At 38.2% G+C, this 19,347-nt stretch overlaps 1 protein-coding gene across 9 annotated transcripts in view; it reads left to right on the forward strand.

Moving 5' to 3' along the window:
- The window catches only part of Rasal2 (RAS protein activator like 2), a 300,247-nt gene that overhangs the window by 220,616 nt on the left and 60,284 nt on the right, over window positions 1–19,347 (forward strand). The window lies entirely within an intron of this gene.

Raw genomic sequence — 19,347 nt, forward strand, 5'->3', positions numbered from 1 at the left:
TTCATGAGAGCTTCATTCTTAATAGCCCCAAACAGACATAGCCTTAGCACACCAGCCAGTTGGCAAATGAGTAAGTAAAATTTGGCACCATAATACAGTTAAAAAGGCACAAATGTGATACATGTAATAATGTGGATAGATCTCAGAAATGTTATGCTAAGTAAAGGACTGCTTACTACATGATTCTGTTTACATGACATTGTAGAAAAAAAGAACATTCTATCAGCACCAGTCAGATTGGTGATTCCTAGGAACGGAGTGGGAGAGGAAGATCTTTCTTTGAAAGGAAATGTTGCTGATGGAAATGGTCTTTATCTCAGTTAGATGTACATTGGTCAGTGCTCATCAAGCTAGCCACATTAAAACTGAATGCCATTTTTATGCATTATACTTTCAGAAACTTATTTTAAAAGAAAAACTTTTTTTGTTTTTGTTTTAGGAGACAGGGTTTCTTTGTGCAATAGTCTTAGCTGACCTGGCACTCACTTTGTGGGTCAATCTGGCCTGGAACTTAGAGATCCACCTGCCTCTGCCTCCTGAGTGCTGGAATTAAAGGCGTGCACCACCACCGCCCAGCTAAAAAGAGATAGTTTAACATAGGGTGCATAAAGGATATATTTTTAAATATAGTACATAAGGCTTGAGATAATTTGATAGGAAAATAATCAAAAGAAATCTAATAACAATGTGTCCTATCAAATAAAAATGAATCTCAGCTGGGTGGTGGCAACGCATGCCTTTAGTCCCAGCGCTCGGGAGGCAGAGGCAGACAGATCTCTATGAGTTCAAGGCCAGCCTGGTCTACAAAGTGAGTTTAGGACAGCTGGGGCTACATAATGAGATCCTGTCTCAGGAGAAAAAAAAAAAAAAAGGAAATGAATGAATCTCTAAACTCTCTAAACTAGAGAATGTCATTAGTGATAAAAGTATGTTACATATAAAAAACAAATAGATAAAACTTTAAAAAGTATGTTACATATCTTCCCATTTGTGCTTTGATAACATTATAACACATCAATATATAATATATAGCAGTTATAGCATCACATATTTTTAATTTAAAAATATTTTAAACTAAAACCTTATTTATTTTGTGTGCATTTGTGCTCAGAAGACAACCTGCAGGAATCTGTTCTCCCCACACCATAGGACTCTCATAGCTCTAACTCAGGTCTCAGACTCAGTAACGGGAACCTTAGCACTGAGGCAGCTCAACAGCCTCTTTTTATATTTTAATATATAAACAATATCATCATGTTACTATTGGTTCATTCCGATTGATAGGTATGTGTTTATTAATTTGGGGGCTTTATGTTTCAATTTTTAATAATGAAATATTTACTTTGTTCATAAAAGAATATTCACACTGAATCTTATGTAAATGTAGATCTCTTGGCTGAGAGTGCAGCTCAGTGGTAGTAGAATGCACAAGGCCCTGGGTTTGATCCCAAGCACAGCAACAATCAAATGAAACAAACAAACAAAAAATAGAGATCATTCTACCCAGGTCCCAAGATTCTGATCAGTTGGCTATAGGCTTAGAAAAATAATTTTAGTTTGGTATTTGATAGACTCTTTTTCTCTCTGATGTCTAAATTAGGGAAGGGTGGCATCAATATTGAAGCTATTTGTTAACTATAAAGTATTTTGCAAACTTCCGTTGTTATTCCCAGTACCTTGTTTCTCATCTGGTCTGGACTCCAGTTATAAGGACTAAATGTGATGACTGTGGAAAGATGGAGTTTAGTATTTTCAGTTGTCCTTTCCCTTTTCCTTCCTAATTTTTATAGTTATCTTTTAGTCAACATTTATTAAATATCTAACAAGTTCCTAAATAACTAAAAGAGAATCTAAGGGAATAATATAGGTATAATTCAGTCTTCCTAATTAGATAAATGACAATTGGTGGTAAAACACATAAAATATACAGATTAACTTACTAATTAAACGATAATTTTAAAAAAGCAAGAGTGAAAACAATTCTCACCTGAGTCTTTTCTAGTAGACAAGGTCATGCAGCATTTTAAGGAAATGCTATTAAAATTCCCTAATCACTTGGAGTGCTGTGGTCTTTGATGTGAGAAGGTTTCAAGCAGAGGTTCGTGGCACATCCCTGTGTTTTTTTCCTGTGAAAGGTGATAACATGTTTCTGTCTCCACTTCTCCCTGTCTTAAGGGAGCAGTAGCAGGGCCAGGACACCCACATGTCAGCATCTCCTGTTCCCTCCACTGAGGCTTCAGAGAGTGGTTGCATAGCAGCAGTTTTATTTCCACCAGCAATCATGGCCAGATATAACTGAGTTCAGTCTTCCGGGGTTAGTCTTCCAGGGTTACTCTCATTTGTAGGTGGTAGACAACTTTTGTTATTGTCTTTCTGTTATCTACCAAGCTCCAGAGAAAGGCAGCATTTGACTTTTTATTATGCCAGCAATTGCTGATTTTCAGCCTTTATTTGAAGGAAAATAGTGACCATCAATTAAAGTAAGTCATTTTAGTGCTATCAATTACCATGACGATGGGCTTATTCAAATGATGAGTTTTGAACCCTATTTTAAAATTATGTACTATAATTCTTAAAGCAAAACCTTGCTATAATTCTACCTATATTGAGTATGGTAGAAATTTTTTGTTGTTTCGTTTGTTCGTCTTTGACTGTTTAATTAGAATATTTTCAGTGAAGGTTGGTGTCGGGAGACTTGATGTGTATAGCTTTTCTTTGTTTCCATTTACACTGATGGGTTTTTGTTGTAAACTTGTAGAAGCATCTTTTTATATTCTTTGTATCACTAGGACACAGATATTATAATGTGAGAGGGAAGCATATTCATGTGGGTATTCATCTGTTTTTAAATTTTATCTATAAAAGTTGCTTTTCTAATACTTAGTAACTCCGGGATTAAATACATATAAAAGTAATTTTAGCAGTGTTCATTCACTTCAGTTTGATTGTATGGATAAGAACTTCATTGACAGATTCTACTAAGTCAAATAACACTGAGAGGTTTTGCTGTTGCTTGTTTTCTCCTTTCTTCAGATAATGCATTCTTTGTCAAATATAATCCTTTAAAATATATGATAGTACAATACATATGGGGAAAGTAAGTTACAGTGCTTAGAACATTGAAGGGAAATTTAGAATGTAGCAATTTAACAGCAAGAGTTTAAAAGTGAGGCTCCTTGATCTCAAAATCTGCCATTTAGCAGCTGTGTGACCTTAAGAGGATCACATATCTTCTCTATATGAGATAGTCTGCTGTTAATAAAAAAGTTACTACCAATTGCAAATTTTTGTTCCAGACATATTAGGTCACTACACCTATCTTTTTGTCATGGGGAAGCTTTTTTTTTTTTTCCAGAAAAATTCACCCATTGATTGGGTGGGTATGGCTTCCTTTCTTAGAGTCAAAGGCAAGGTTTTTATAGGGGTCTACAGGACCTGCACACTATTTCCTGTCCTCCCCCTTTCAGAGAGCAAGTACACTTTACTCCTCTGTGATTTCATCCCCTGCTTCCCTCCCATCACTTCCTCCACTCCCCCACATGGACTTCTGGCTCTTCCTTGAACATAGTGGACAGGTTTCTACCTTGAAGCCTTTATCTAGGTCTGCTGCCTGAGTGCTTTTCCATCAGACTCAGGCTGTTTTCCCTTAAGTATTAGTCAGATGTGATCTTTCCTGAATGGCCTACCTTGACCACCCACTTAATATCACCAAGCCACTATGCATGGCTCTAATTTTCTATAGCACTTGCCTGATATTTATTATGTTCTTATTTTTTTTTTTTTTACCACCATGTAAGTTCAAAGAAGGTGAGGGTTTTTTTTTATTTTATTCACTGATATATCAAATGACTCAAATATATGATGAATAATAGATACTTAGTAAAAAACACCAATAAGTGATCTGTTTTAAAATATTGGTCATATGCTAGGTTTAAATCTTAACTCAGCATTTACAAGCTTTAAACTGAAGCAAGTTATTGAATACCTACATCATGGAATTGCTGCATGGATTAAATGGTATTTCATAGTGGAAAACACATACTCAGTCCAGAATGGTATGCACAGAGCTTTCAGTAAATTCACTAAGTTGACAAATACTTAGCCAGCACCCATAACATACCAAGTATCACTGTGAAACACCAAGTGTAGATGGAAGTTTTCCTGTGTCCCGCCTGCCCAGCAGTCCCATGTTTCTCTGGTCCCACCTGGCCCCGAGGTCCCGCAGCTGCTTATAAAATAGTCACTCAAAGGCTTAATATTAATTGCAAATTATATGGCCTATGGGTCAGGCTTCTTGCTAGCTAGCTCTTATAACTTAACTCAACCCATTTCTATTAATCTATATGTTGCCACATGGCCATGGCATTGCTGGTCTGCTGGCTTCTGCTGACATCTTGTTGCCCTTTGGGCAGCAGTCTGGCATCTCCCCCCACTCTCCTTTTTCCTCTCACTATCTTCTTGGATTTTCCTGCCTGGCTTCATCCTTAGGCCAATGCAACTTTATTTATTAGCCAGTAGGAACAACACATATTCACAGCATACAGAACGATATCCCACAGCACTTCCTCTTTTCTGTCTAATCAAAAAAGGAAGGTTTTAACTTTAACATAGTAAAATTGCATATAATAGGACAGTTATCAAGCAAGATTTACAGTTACAATACCTAGTCTATTGGTATTTGGCAAATTTAAAGAAAATAGTCTAGCATCTACCCTATATTTGTGAGTCTAAAGTTTTGTATCTAATTTATCTTTTATAAAATTATAACTATCTAGTCTTCAACTACATCAAATACCCCAGAAGGATATAATCAGTTTGATTATCATAGATGACTATTAATCTGTATTTCTTAATTATACATTACAATTTTAAATGAGTTGAATAAACCTAATACCCCAAATAGGAGTAGAAATATATACAGTATAATGAAGTCAACCTCAAATTTGCATCAATAAACCAAAATCCTTTCCAATGTAAAACATTTTAAACACGTTGTTGCTCTTTAAAAGCAGATTCAATGTAGCTGAAAGTTTTTCTCTGTCCCACTGGTCGGCTGGTCTGCAGCCCCTCAGACACAAGTTATGTTAATTAAAACTGCCCAGCCATTAGCACAGGCTAACTACTGATTAGCTCTTACACTTGAACTCAGCCCATTTCTGTTAACTGTATATGTCGCCACATGTTCTGTGGCTTTACCTGTGTGACATTACATGCTGCTTCCTGGATGGCGAGCTGGCGTCTCCTCACTCAGCCTTCCTCTTCCCAGAATCCTCCTTGTCTGTTTATCCCACCTATACTTCCTTCCTAGCCAGTCAGCATTTTATCAACCAATCAGAGCAACACATATTCACAGCATACAGAACATCCCACAGCACCTCCCCTTTTCTGTCTAATCAAAAAGGAAGGTTTTAACTTTAACATAGTAAAATTACATATACTAGAACAATGGTCAAGCAAGAATTACAGTTATATCTAGTCTATTTGTATTAAACAAAATTAAACAAAATATTCTATTTATCTTATATGTGTGAGTCTAAAGTTTTATATCTAATTTATCTTTTACCATAACCAAGGAAAATTATAACTATCTAGTCTTCAACTATATCAAAGATCCCAGAAGGATATAATATTACCTAAGTAAACAGGAAATGCATTGTAAGCAACTTCCAAAAATCTAGAACAACAGAGACAGCTGGCTGCCTGGACAGTTACCCAAAGTTCCTCTGCAATGCTGGGACATCCATCCTCAGCCCATAGGTCTAGAGTTTTTTAATTGCTTCTCCATGTGTCCTGTTGAATATCTGGCAATTTCCTCTGCAAAGCAGGAACCTGAAGGACCATTTTGTCTTGCAAAGTTCAGTGGTCACCTTCTTATGGTCCTGTGTGTCCATTTTATACCACATATTGTCAAGCACTCTAGGCAAGAACAGTTTCTTGCCCAAATGGCTATTTTTGCCAAGAAGAAGATAAACTCCATATGGTGTGTCTTCGACACCCATCTATCTCTTTGAAATAAATTTGTGCTGCTAGGAACTGATGTGTCTCATTGTCCAGAAAGTCTGTTTTTACAACATTTTAATGTCATATTCTTTAGGTCTTTGAAGTGTTTGAAGATTACCCACCTAATAGAAATATATCTATGTATACCTGAAAACTTAACTAACATGACTAAGTTTGACTATCATAGAAGACTAATTATTAATTTGTATTTCCTAATTGTACATTACAATTTCAAATGAACTATACAAACAATACCTTAAGCAAGAGTAGAAATATACATATAGTATAACAAAATTAACTTTAAATTTGTATCAATAAACTAAAATCCATAGCAAAGTAAAACATTTCAAAAAAGTTGTTGCTCTTTAAAAGTAGATTCAATAATCTACCCTTTCATCCTATCATATCTATATCCTATATTTCTATATCATATCTTCTTTTCTTTTTTAGAGATTGACTATGACCAATAACAATTTGTAACCAACAACCTAAACAAAGACAAACATCTGTAATCCATTTTTGGGGGAATGTGGATGTAGTTTTCTAGACTACTTCCTGCTGATAGAGGACTCTGGTAATCTTATGGGGACACAAAGAAAATTTTAGGAGTATGGTTAAGTCATGACTGGAATAGTCTGTGACACTATATTCTCTGAGCCAATTGCCTTGAAGTTGATTTTGGATGTTGGATGATCTGGGCCATGGTGTCATTGGAGACCTTTCAGGGGGTATTGGCTGGTCAAACCTGATGTATCTTAGTCTGGACAAATCCATAGCCTCTTGCTTCCTGTGGAAACAAAAGCAGAGCCTCCTTTCCAAAGCAACATATCCTTAGATCCAAATTTTGAAGTCAAGATACCTTTTAAAAAAATATTATATATATGCTTAATTTAGCAGCCTTTACAATCAGATGTCTTTCTGCAGTTAAAAATATCAAAGACAATACAACCCAGATTCTCTGTATAATATCCAGCTTTATGTGGCTTATTTTTTATACTACCTTTACTGTCTCTTTAAAGACTTTATTTTTTAAAACTATTTCTTTATATAACTGTTCATATTCATTTTCTTCTCTCTTCCAAGCCTATGTACATTTTTACGCACACTGTAAACCCTTTAAAGTCTTATTCCATCTGAATCTGCCTTATTGTGAATCTATTACTTTAAACTGTAGCAGCTAGTACTGAAGCAGCAGCCTTGGCTGCTGACTCTGCCTCTCTCAGCTTTCCAACATGGCGGAACTATGTTTACTTCCAGCTTAGGGGGAACCATGCTCACCGCCAGAATCTGGGAAGCAGTGGGTCTATGCCTCCATTCAGCAGTGTGTAACCCCTCCCCCCCCCTTTTTTGTATTAGCAAAAGCTAAATCTGGCACACAGTGCATTGTGCATCTTGGAGATGCCACTGTATACCACTGCATTCAAGCCTGCAGGCTACAGCTGACCTGAGAGACACAACTAGAAAGCTGTTCTTAGCTCCGTTTTAAAACTTTATTTTATATAATTTAATTTAATTTTACATATCAGCCATGGGTTCCCCTGTCCTCCCCTCTCCTGCCCCCGCCTCCCCCTAGCCCTTCCCTTATTCCCATCTCCTCCAGGGCAAAGACTCCCCTGGGGATTCAGCTCAACCTGGTTGATTCAGTCCAGGCAGGTCCAGTCCCTTCCTTCCAGGCTGAGCAAAGTGTCCCTGTGTAAGCCCAAGGTTCCAAATAGCCAGCTCATGCACAAGGACAGGTCCTGATCCCACAGCCTGGATGCCTCCCAAACAGTTCAAGCTATTCAGTTATCTCACTTATCCAGAGGGCCTGATCCAGTTGGGGGCTCCACAGCTTCAAAATTCATGTGTTTCCATTAGTTTGGCTATTTGCCCCTTTGCTTTTCCAATCTTGGTCTCAACAGTTCACACCCTTACAGTCCGTCCTCTTTCTCGACAATTGGACTCCTGGAGCTCCACCGGGGGCCTGGCCAAGGATCTCTGCATCCACTTCCATCAGTTATTGGATGAGAGTTCCAGCACAACAGTTAGGGTGTTTGGCTGTCAGATCACCAGACTAGGTCAGTTCGGGCTTTCTCTCAACCATTGCTAGTAGTCTGTGGAGGTATCATTGTGGATTTCTGGAGACCTCTGTAGCACTCTGCCTATTCCTGGTCTCATGTGGTCTTCATTTATCATGGCCTGTTATTCCTTGTTCTCCTTTTCTGTTCTTGATCCAGCTAGGATCTCTTGCTCCCCTAAGCTCTCTTTCCCTCGAACCTTGCCCTTCATTACCCCTACTCTCATCCAGGTTGTTCATGTAGATCTCATCCATTTCTCTGTCCTTGGGTGATCCTTGGGTCTTTCTTAGGGTCCTGTTTTCTAGGTAGCCTCCTTGGAGCTGTGAGTAGCAGTCTAGTCATCTTTGTTTTACATCAAGTATCCTCCTATGAGTGAGTACATACCATGTTTGTCCTTCTGAGTCTGGGTTACCTCACTCAGGATGATTTTTTCTAGATCCATCCATTTGCCTGCAAACCTCATGATGTCATTGTTTTTCTCTGCTGAGTAGTACTCCATTGTGTAGATGTACCACATTTTCTTTATCCATTCTTCAGTTGAAGGGCATCTAGGTTGTTTCCAGGTTCTGGCTATTACAAACAATGCTGATATGAACATAGCTGAGAAAATGCCCTTGTGGTATGATTGAGCATTCCTTGGGTATATGCTCAAGAGTACTATAGCTGGGTCTTGGGGGAGATGGATTCCCAATTTTCTAAGGAAGCGCCATATTGATTTCCAAAGTGGCTGTACAAGCTTGCATTCCCACCAGCAGTGGAGGAGAGTTCCCCTTGCTCCACATCCTCTCCAGCATAAGCTGTCTTCTGTGTTTTTTATCTTAGCCATTCTGACAGGTGTAAGGTGGTATCTCAGAGTTATTTTGATTTGCATTTCCTGGATAATTAGGGATGTTGAGCAATTCCTTAAATGTCTTTCAACCATTTGAGCTTCCTCTGCTGAGAATTCTGTTTAGTTCTATAGCCCATTTCTTAATTGGACTGTTGGGCATTTTGATGTCTAATTTCTTCAATTTTATTGCTTTGAGTTTCTCTCCATTTAATTTGATGTTGGCTGTTGGCTTGCTGTAAATTGCCTTTATTATTTTAGGTATGTTCCCTGTATTCCTGACCGCTCCAAGACCTTTATCATGAAGGGGTGTTGGATTTTGTCAAATGCCTTTTCTGCATCTAGTGAGATTATCATGTGGTTTTTTTCTTTGAGTTTGTTTATATGGTGTATTACATTGACAGACTTTCATATGTTGAACCACCCTTGCATCCCTGGGATGAAGCCTACTTGATCATGGTAGATAATTGTTTTGATGTGTTCTTGGAATCTGTTTGCCAGTATTTTATTGAGTATTTTTGCGTCAATGTTCATGAGGGAGATAGATCTGTAGTTCTCTTTCTTTATTGCATCTTTGTTTGGTTTAGGAATCAGGGTAATTGTAGCCTCATAGGAGTTTGGTAATATTCCTTCTACTTCTATTGTGTGGAACAATTTAAAGAGTATTGGTATTAAGTCTTCTTTGAAGATCTGGTAGAATTCTGCACTGAAACCATCTGGTCCTGGGCTTTTTTTGGTTGGGAGACTTTTAATGACTGATTCTATTTCCTTGGGGGTTATTGGACTATTTAAATGGTTTCTCTGATCTTGATTTAACTTAGGTATGGGGTACCTATCCAGAAAATCATCCATTTCTTTTAGAATTTCCAGTTTTGTGGAGTACAGGTTTTTGAAATATGACCTGATTATTCTCTAGATTTCCTCATTGTATGTTGTTATGTCCCCCTTTTCATTTCTGATTTTGTTAATTTGGGTGCTCCCTCTCTCTCTCTGTCTTTTGGTTAGTTTGGATAAGGGCTTGTCTATTTTGTTGATTTTCTCAAAGAACCAACTCTTTGTTTCATTAATTTTTTGTATTGTTCTCTTTGTTTCTATTTTATTGATTTCATCTGTCAATTTGATAATTTCCTGCTGTCAATTCTTCCTGGGAGACTTTGCTTCTTCTTGTTCTAGAGCTTTCAGGTGTGCTGTTAAGTCACTAGTGTGAGATTTCTTCAACTTCTTTATGTGGGCATTTAGTGCTATGAATTTCCCTCTTAGCACTGCTTTCTGTATGGCTGGGTTTGTGGATAAGTATTGTTTAAATCTAGCTTTGTCTTGGACTGTCTTGTTCACTCCATCTATGATGATTGAATGTTTTGCTGGGTATATTAGTCTAGGCTGGCATCCATGGTCTCTTAGTATCTGCATAACATCTGTCCAGGTCCTTCTGGCTTTCAAAGTCTCCATTGAGAAATTGGGTGTTATTCTGATATGTTTGCCTTTTTAAGTCACTTGGCCTTTTTCCTTTGCTGCTCTTAATATTCTTTCTTTATTCTGTACGTTTAGTTGTTTAATTATTATGTGGTAAGGGGACTTGGGGGGGGGGGTCTAGTCTGTTTGGTGTTCTATAGGCTTCTTGTATCTTCATAGGCATTTCCTTCTTTAAGTTGGGAAAGTTTTCTTCTATGATCTTGTTAAATATATTTTCTGTGCCTTTGAGTTGGTATTCTTCTCCTTCCTCTATGCCTATTATTTGTAGGTTTGGTCTTTTCATGGTGTCTCAAATTTCTTGGACATTTTGGGTCATGACTTTGTTGGCTTTAGTGTTTTCCTTGACTGATGAATCTATTTCTTCTACTGTATCTTCAACACCAGAGATCCTCTCTTCCATCTCTTGCATTCTGTTGGTTATACTTACATCTGAATTTCCTGTTCATTTACTCAGATTTTCTATTTCCAGCATTCCCTCTGCTTTTGTCTTCTTCATTTTTTCTATTTCCCTTTTCAGGTCTTGGACTGGTTCCCTCATCTGTTTCATTGCTTTTTTGTGATTTTCTTTCAGGGATTTATTGTTTTCTTCTGCTTTATTTGTCTTTTTCTCTAGTTTTTTATGGAATTCTTCCCATTTTTTGTTTATCTGTTCCTCTACTTCATTTTTTATTTCTTCTCTATAAGGCTCTAGCCTCTTCATGATGTTATTCATAAGGTTGTTTTTTTCTGCTTCTTCCATTTTGTGATGTTCAGGTCTAGCTGTTGGAAGAGGGCTAGGTTCTGGTGATGCTGTATTGCTCTTTATTTTGTTGTATGTACTTCTGCCTTGGCGTCTGCCCATCTCCTCATGGATTTGTTCTTGGTCTTATCAGTGCACTTGGTCTAGACAGAGCTGACAGATTCAGGAAGCCTCTCTCTGGTCCAGATGGGAGTGCTGGCCGGATGGGAGGTGGGGCTGGTCTCTGAGTCTCATGAAGTGGCTGGGGTCTCGAGCAGATGGGTGTAGGGGCAGGGTGTGGAGATTGCAGGGTCTGCCTGCAGTCTTGGAAAGGGGAAACCTTCCTGCAGGGCCTGCTGGATGGCCAAAACCTGGGGCCAAGTTGGGCAGGTCTTCCCCGGGATGGCTGGCGCTCAGGGGTGGGACCTAGGGGCAGACCTCTCTGGGTATGAACCCAGGTACTCACCTCTGGTCAAGATGGGAGTTCTGGGACAGGATGGAAGCTGGGGGCTGGTTTCTAAGCCTCAGGAAGCGGTTGGGGTCTCAGGCAGATGGTTGTGGGGCAGGGTGTGGAGATTGTAGGGCCCACCAGGAGTCTTGGAAAAGGAGAACCTTCCCAGTGGGTTTGGGGGGCTCCTCTCCTAGGGCCAGAACCTCTGGTCCAGGTGGGAGTTCCGGGGCAGATCAACTTTTTTTTTTTTTTTTAAAGCTTCCTCAGGTTTTAAGTGGAAACTCTTGCGCCATGTTGGGCGCCATTTGTAGCTGAAAGTTTTCAGCTACAATTCAGTAATCTACCCTTTTATCCTATCATATCTATTTCTCCTTTTCTTCTTTAGAAAGAGATTGCATTTATAACCAACACTCTTTAAATAAAAATAAACATTTATAAACAATATTTTGGGAATTTGTGCATAGCTTCTCATACTACTTCCTGATGGTTGGGGACACTGGCAATCTTATGGGGATCCTGAGAAAATTAAGAATTATAGTTAAATCTTGGCTGTAGTAGTCTGTGAGGCTGTATCAACCTTTCAGGAGGTCTTGGTTGATCAAACCATATTAGCCTGGATGCAATCCACTGGTTCTCACCTTCCTTGGAAATAAAAGCAGAACCTCTTTTCCAAGGCAACATATCCTTAGACACAAAATTTGAAGTCAAGATACCTTTAAAATACACATACTGGTTTAACTGAGTAGCCTTTACAATCAAATGTCTTTTGCAGTTAAAAATCCCAAAGAAAATGTAATCCAGATTCTCTGTATAATTTCCATCTTTATGTGGCTTACTTTTTATATTGCTTTATTCTCCTATTTAAGGACTTTATTATTTTAAAACTATAGATTTCTTTTTATGATTGTCTATACTGCCTCACCATTGTTTTAAACTGTGGCGTAGCTAGGACCAAAGTGGCAGCCTCAGCTCCTGGGTCCCCCCCACAACCCCCACCCTGCAGCTTTTCAACATGACAGAGTTACACTTACTGCCAGCTCTGGGAAGCAGTATTAAGTAGCATGGAGCTGCATTCTAAAGCCCTCAGCTGCACTCTCAAGCCCACAGGCAGTGGCTTGGAAAAGCCCCTCTGTAGTGAAGCCTGTGGGAGAGACTGTCGAGCCCACCACACTGCTTAGTTCATGGCAGCTAGTTTCCATCTCCATCTTGCAGGAGGCTGATGGGAGACACATTTCTGTCCCTGCTAGCAGACTTTATGGCCAGGAAGCCCAATACAACTCCTGGCTCCATATCTGTGCGTTATGAATCCTTTTTAAGTTAGCAGGTCTATGTTAATTATTGCCCAAAGGTGGATGCCAAATGTAGAAGTTTCCCTATGTCCTGTGTTTCTCTGGTCCTGCCCAGCCCCACAGTGCCATAGCCGCTTATAAAATAATCACTCAGAGGCTTAATATTAATTGTAAATTATATGGTCTATGGTTCAGGCTTATTGCTAGCTAGCTCTTATAACTTAACTCAACCCATTTCTACTAATCTATATGTTGCCATGTGGCCATGGCATTACTGGCATCTTGTTCCTTCGGTGACAGGCTAGCATCTTCCCCAACTCTCCTTTCTCCTCTCACTTGTCTCTCTAGGCCAATGCAGCTTTATTTATTAGCCAATGGGAATAATACATATTCACAGCATACAGAAAGACATCCCACAGCAACCAAGGGACACATCCCCAAACAAAACCGTTAGAAATCTCTGTGATTCTGAAACCTGTTTCTAGGTTTTTCTTTCCTCTGGTTTGATGGCCAGGAGGAAAGCTTGGTTCTGTGTTCCTTTTCAACAGGCTTTCATCCTGAATTAATCTTTGGCTAGTATTTATAGGCATCTGTTTCCTGTGGCTTTTAAGAAGTCAATTAAAAACATCTACATATTACATGATTCCAACTATATGGCATTCTGGAAAAAGTAAAACTATAGAATCGGTAAAAAGGTCAGAGATGGCCAAAAACTTGAGGGCTGCAGATGGTGACCGGTGAGTAGGTCGGGCACAGGAGATTTTTAGGATAATGAAAATACTCTGAATGGTATGTAATGTGCATACATATCAGCCTACATATCTCCAGACTGTAAAATGTCCCCTCAGTAGTAGACTCTAATGAAAATTATGGCATTTGGGCAATAATGCTGTCAAAGAAGATTCATCAGTGTTAACTGATGGCCCTTGGGCATGAGGTGATGATGATGGGAATGGCTATGTATGTATTGGGAGAGAGATTATATGGGGAACCTGTACTTACCACTCAAATTTTCTTTATAAACTTAAAACTTAAAACAGAAAGTATTCTTCTAAAAGAGGTAATAGATAATTAGTATAATTTCTTCCATAAATGTTTGGTAGAACTCACTAATCAGAACATGTTTGCCTTGTAATTTATGTTCAAGGACTAATTATTGAGTAAATTACTTCTTTTTCTTTTCAAGATCAAGTCTTGCCATGTTGCCCAGGCTGGCCTTGAATTCCTGAACTCAATCTTTTTCCTACATCAGTGTTCCAAGTGCTAGGCTACAGGCATATACTAGGAAGCCCAGCATCTTAAACAGAAAACAGGTTGATTGGTTAATTATTCTTTGAATGTGGCTGAATGTGGCTTTTGAGGAATTTCATCAAGGCTACCAAAATTTTGGATACACAATTGCATTTTATTATCATCTTAATGTTGATGAGATCTATAGCAATATAACCTCTTTCATTTCTGATACTAGTAATTTATATGCTGTCTTTTTTTTCTTAGCCTAGATATAGGGTTATTAATTTTATTGATTAATTAATTAGGGTCAGTGACTTTTTTTTCCTCTTAGTTTCATGATTGAAATTGTATTGACTTAATCCCATGTTTTCAGTCTTGTGCTTACTTTGTATTTAATTGCTACTGTTTTTCTAGTTTCCTAAGGTGAAAACTTAATGTTACTGACTTTAGCTCTTCTTTCTTAATATATTGTTTATTTAATGCTATAAATTTCCTCTACTATTTTTACCGCATCTCACCAATTTAGATGTGCTGTTCTCATTTTCATGTAGTTAATTACTTAATTCCTCCCTGACTCATGTTATTTCCAAGTATATTATTGTTCTGGCAAGATGGCTCAGCAGGTAAAGATGCTTGTTGCCAAGAATGAGGATCCGAGTTCAAACCCTACAACCCACACGGTAGGAGAGAACTGATTCCACCAAGCTTTCCTTTGACCTATGTATACATAAACCATGGCACACACAAATAAGTAAATAATCTTTTTTTTAGTAAAAAGGAGGTATATTATGTAACCTAACATATTTTTCAGTCATCTTTCTTTTACTTATTTCTAATTTAATCCACAGTGGTCTGAAAAGATTCATTACATAATTTGTAGTCTTAAACTTGTTAAGGTATGTTTCATGACCTAAATGTTTCAATCCATCAGTGTTCTATAAGACCTTCAGAAGAAATTATTCTGCTAGTATAGGATGAAGCACTCCATAGATGTCAGTTATATTCAATTTGATTGATGGTGGTATTGAGTTTAACTTTGACTGTGACCTTTGACTTCCAGCCTCTAAGATCTGTCCATTTCTGATAACAAACAGTTACAGTTTCTAATAATAACAGTACAGTGCAGTCATCTTCTAGCAATTGAATTGTTTTTGCCCTGTGTTCTTTGATGCTCTTATTAAACAGGCTATGAATTTGTTGTCTTCGGGGGAAATTTCCCTTTTTATTCAGTTACCTTGCTGGTCTTAGTACCTTCTTTCTTCTGTCTGAGATGAGTGTAGCTGCTCCTGGTTCTCTGGTGTCTGTATTTCATATGAACCTCTCTTAAACAGCATATGGTGTAGTCTGTTACTTTGTACTATTAACATTAAAGTGGCTATTAAGATGGATTACTAACATTTGTTACCATTTCCTGTTCATTGCCTTGTTCTGTGTACTTATCTTTGTCTCTTTCCCTGCCTTTTGTAGTTTTAAGTAGGCATTTGATTAGAGTCCTGCTTTTTTCTATAGTATGTCAGTTAGACTTCTTTTGCTTTTGTAATGGTTGTTTTCTTCCTCTCTCCCAAACTTCTTTTTAGTATTCCTTGCTCGGCAGGCCTGTTAGGAACAAATGCACTATTGTCTGAGAAAACCGTGGCTACTTCTGTCTTCACTTCAGGAGGAGACTTTTTTCAGGTTCCAGAATTCTACTCTCACCTGTTAAATAGTTTATGCCATTTGTCTTGTTTCCATGGCTTCTGAAAATCTGTAATTCTTTTTCTCTTTTACCATTTTCTTTTAAAGCCTTTGGCTATGCTGAGCTACGTAAAACCGTGTTCATGAAAGCTTGTAATAGATTTTGAGCATGAAGCCATTCTTACCATCGTTCCTTTCTCTGCACTCAGGGAATTTCCTTCTTCCATCTCCTGGCTACTTGCAGTATTTACTCATTGACTTTGGTTTTCTTTGGTTTACAGTGTACCTAACTTGGGGCTGGCGAGATGGCTCAGGGGACAAGAGCACTCATTGATACTGCAGAAGACCAGATTTGGTTCTCAGTACTAGTGGTTGTGGCTCACAGCTGTCTGTAACTTCATTTCCAGGGGTTCCAATCCCCTTTTCTAAACCACTGTGTCATGCATGTGGTACACATACATACATGCAGACGAAACACTAATACAAATAAAATAAATCTTTTAAAAAATGCCTAAATACTGGGCAGTGGTAATGTATACCTTTAATCCCAGCACTCAGGAGGCAGAGCCAGGCAGACCTCTGTGAGTTCAAGGCCAGCCTGGTCTACAGAGCAAGTTCCAGGACAGCCAGGGCTGTTACACACATAAAACAAAACAAAAGATAAACACACATATGTATGTAAGTGTAATTTTGATATCTTTAGTTGGTTTGGGGCATTTCTGCTGCCTGATGTTCCTTATGGATCTTGTTTTGGTGTATATTAATTTGAGAACATTTCAGTCGTTAATTTCTTATGTTTGGGGGGATTTTTTTTTTTCATTTTTCCTTTCTCTTGGTATTCCCATTTACATGTTACTTCTCATGTACTTGTTTCACAGTTCTTGGATATTCTATTTTGGTTTTGTCCATTTGTATTCTACTTGATGTTCAGTTTTAGAGGTTTCTAGTGATATCTGCTCAGAGATTCTTTCCCTAGCTATTTCAAGTCTTCTAATAAGGCTATGTATATATTTATATGTAGTTCTAAACCCTGTATTAAATTACAAATTCCTTTAAGACAGAAGATGCATTCATTTTAACTTTATTTTCCTTATAACACCTAATATAATTCTATACAAGAAACAAACATAAAGTATTACAGTATGGTGAAATAAATGTCAGTAAATTCAAGGGTGAGATGAATAAATTCTATTAGACCATTTTTCAGTCAACTGCATAAGTTTTTTTATAAATATATTAATATTTGGACAGGTCATTGGCCAGAATCTCATCCAGCCCTAACAGTCCAGCTAGACTACTATCATTAAGTCTTGCTTGCAGAATACATTTCTGAGCACATGAGGTAGCAGTTCTCAATCTGTGGGTTGCAACTCCTTTGGGGGTCACATAGCAGATATCCTGCATATCAGTTATTTACACTACAGTTCATAACAGTAGCAAAATTACAGTTATGAAGTTCCAACAAAATAGTTGTATGGTTGGGGTCACCACACCATGAGAAACTGTATTAAAGGGTCACAGCGTTAGGAAGATTGAGAACCACTGATGATGGGGCCATTCTGATGAGATATAGTAAATAAAGATTTGTCTTGAGCACTAATAGCAAACTCTCCGTGAGACTGATGGCAATTCTCCATCATGATGCTAGTTCAGCACTATACAGCACATCAGGCCAATGACTGTTTAAAGAAATAAAGAATGTTTAAAGATACCTTTTGCTTTTTCTTCAAATATATAGCTACTTTTATAATAAGCTGGAATTTAAACTATAGATGATTGCATCTCTGGTATTTGGGGGAATTTTACTTGTTCTTTGATTTTCTTTTTAAATTTTGTGTAGTTAGTTGTTTCTGGCACTGGTGATTGAACTAAGGACCTCACACCTACTAAACTGCTGAGCTACACCCACAGTTCCCATTCTGGGAAACAAGAATAATTGAATATATCATACACTTTTTTTTAGTCATTAAGTAACTTTTTTCATCTTTCTCTCATGAATGGATCAAGTCCTAATGTTACAAAAAGATTCAAGTTAATGTAAGAGGAAAACACTAACTCACCTACAAAGGCAGAAACACCAAAGTAAGAACAGATCTGTCATCAGCAACCAGATGCCAAGGAGTATGGAGTGATAGATTTCAAGCCCTGAAAGTGGTATCTCTGACCAAGATTGCCATGCCAGGGAAAGCTATTTTTTTAATTAAAAGAGAAATCAATATTTCAAGAACAGCAGAAACTAAGTCCGTTTGTGACCACCAAGCCAGCACTGCAGAGAAAAAGGAATGTTATACACACAAGAGGAAGGAGTGAAGCCTTAATCACAAGAGCATGGAAACAATTTCATTAAAGGGATGATCAAAAAAGAGCAAACCACAGATACTTACAGGGAGAAATAAAGTCAAACATTAACCCACCCATTCAGAAATCAACAAACAAAACTACAAGAATTAGTGAACATCTCTCAAAATAACCTTAAAGGTAGATAGCCTCAATCACCAAAAAAGAGACACAGGCTGGGTTAAAAACTAGATCTAACTACTTTTGTCTCCAAGAAACTTGCTTACTGGTAAAGATTGAAAGCCAGAGGATAGGAAACAATCTGCCAAGTGAACAACGGCCCAAAGCAAGTTTGTATAGCTATTCTTTGCCTGATGAAGTAGACTTCAAACCAAAATTAGTCAGAAGAGGTGAAGAGGGGGAAGAAAGGGACTGAGGTGAAAGGGAAGCAAAGGGGGAGGGGGGGAGACACAGGCCCACATTGCCAAGGAGTACAGAGAGGACAAAAAAGGAAGGGAATGATTGCAAACAAGGTATAGTAGTGTGTGTGTGTGTGTGTGTGTGTGTGTGTGTGTGTGTGTGTGTGTGTGTATAAACAGTGCCAGAAGGAAGCTCATTGTTTTGTATGTCTTACGAATAGTGACCATATTCATTCATTCTTGGATTTATGCAACTTTTTTTTTATTGTATGCTCATTATTTTTGAGGTGATGACGAGCTCTCTGTAATTTGGTGGAAGTGGCAGGAGATTGCCAAAGAATGTACAGTACTTGTTCATTTTTTTAATGTATTGTCTGAGCATCTCATACATAACACATTTTAATCAAACCACCCCCACTCCCTTCCCTCCCAAAACTGCACGACCACATTTCCCTCCCAATTTGATCTACTTTTTTTGTTTTCCCCAAACCTACTGAGTCCACTTAGTGCTGACGGTTTGTGCACGGTATATGGCTGTCCCCGGAACATGGGCATCCAAGCAGGACTCATTTCCCTGAAGAAACCTGACACCGCTTCAGTCAGCGGCCTTCAACTGCCTCTAGCTTCTTGGCTGACTAGAGTTGGGACCTCATGGGCCCTTCTACATCCATGCTGGAATTTGGGCTGGCTTGATGTGATACTTGAGGTCACAGAAGCTGAGAGTTAACTTCTCAGTATTTTAATGATTTCATAGATGATCTATATTTCATGTAAAATAGTTTATCTGCTTTTGAATTAATTTTATAAATAACAGTATCCAAAGTGGTATGAACCAAATTTGAATAACACTTTGGAGGTTAACAATATAGTCCTTGTTCTACTTAGTTAACTCTCCCCAGCCTCCTCCAGCAATATCTTCAGTTTCTCCAG

This window comes from Onychomys torridus, chromosome 11 (assembly GCF_903995425.1).
Source record: "Onychomys torridus chromosome 11, mOncTor1.1, whole genome shotgun sequence".
NCBI lineage: Eukaryota > Metazoa > Chordata > Mammalia > Rodentia > Cricetidae > Onychomys > Onychomys torridus.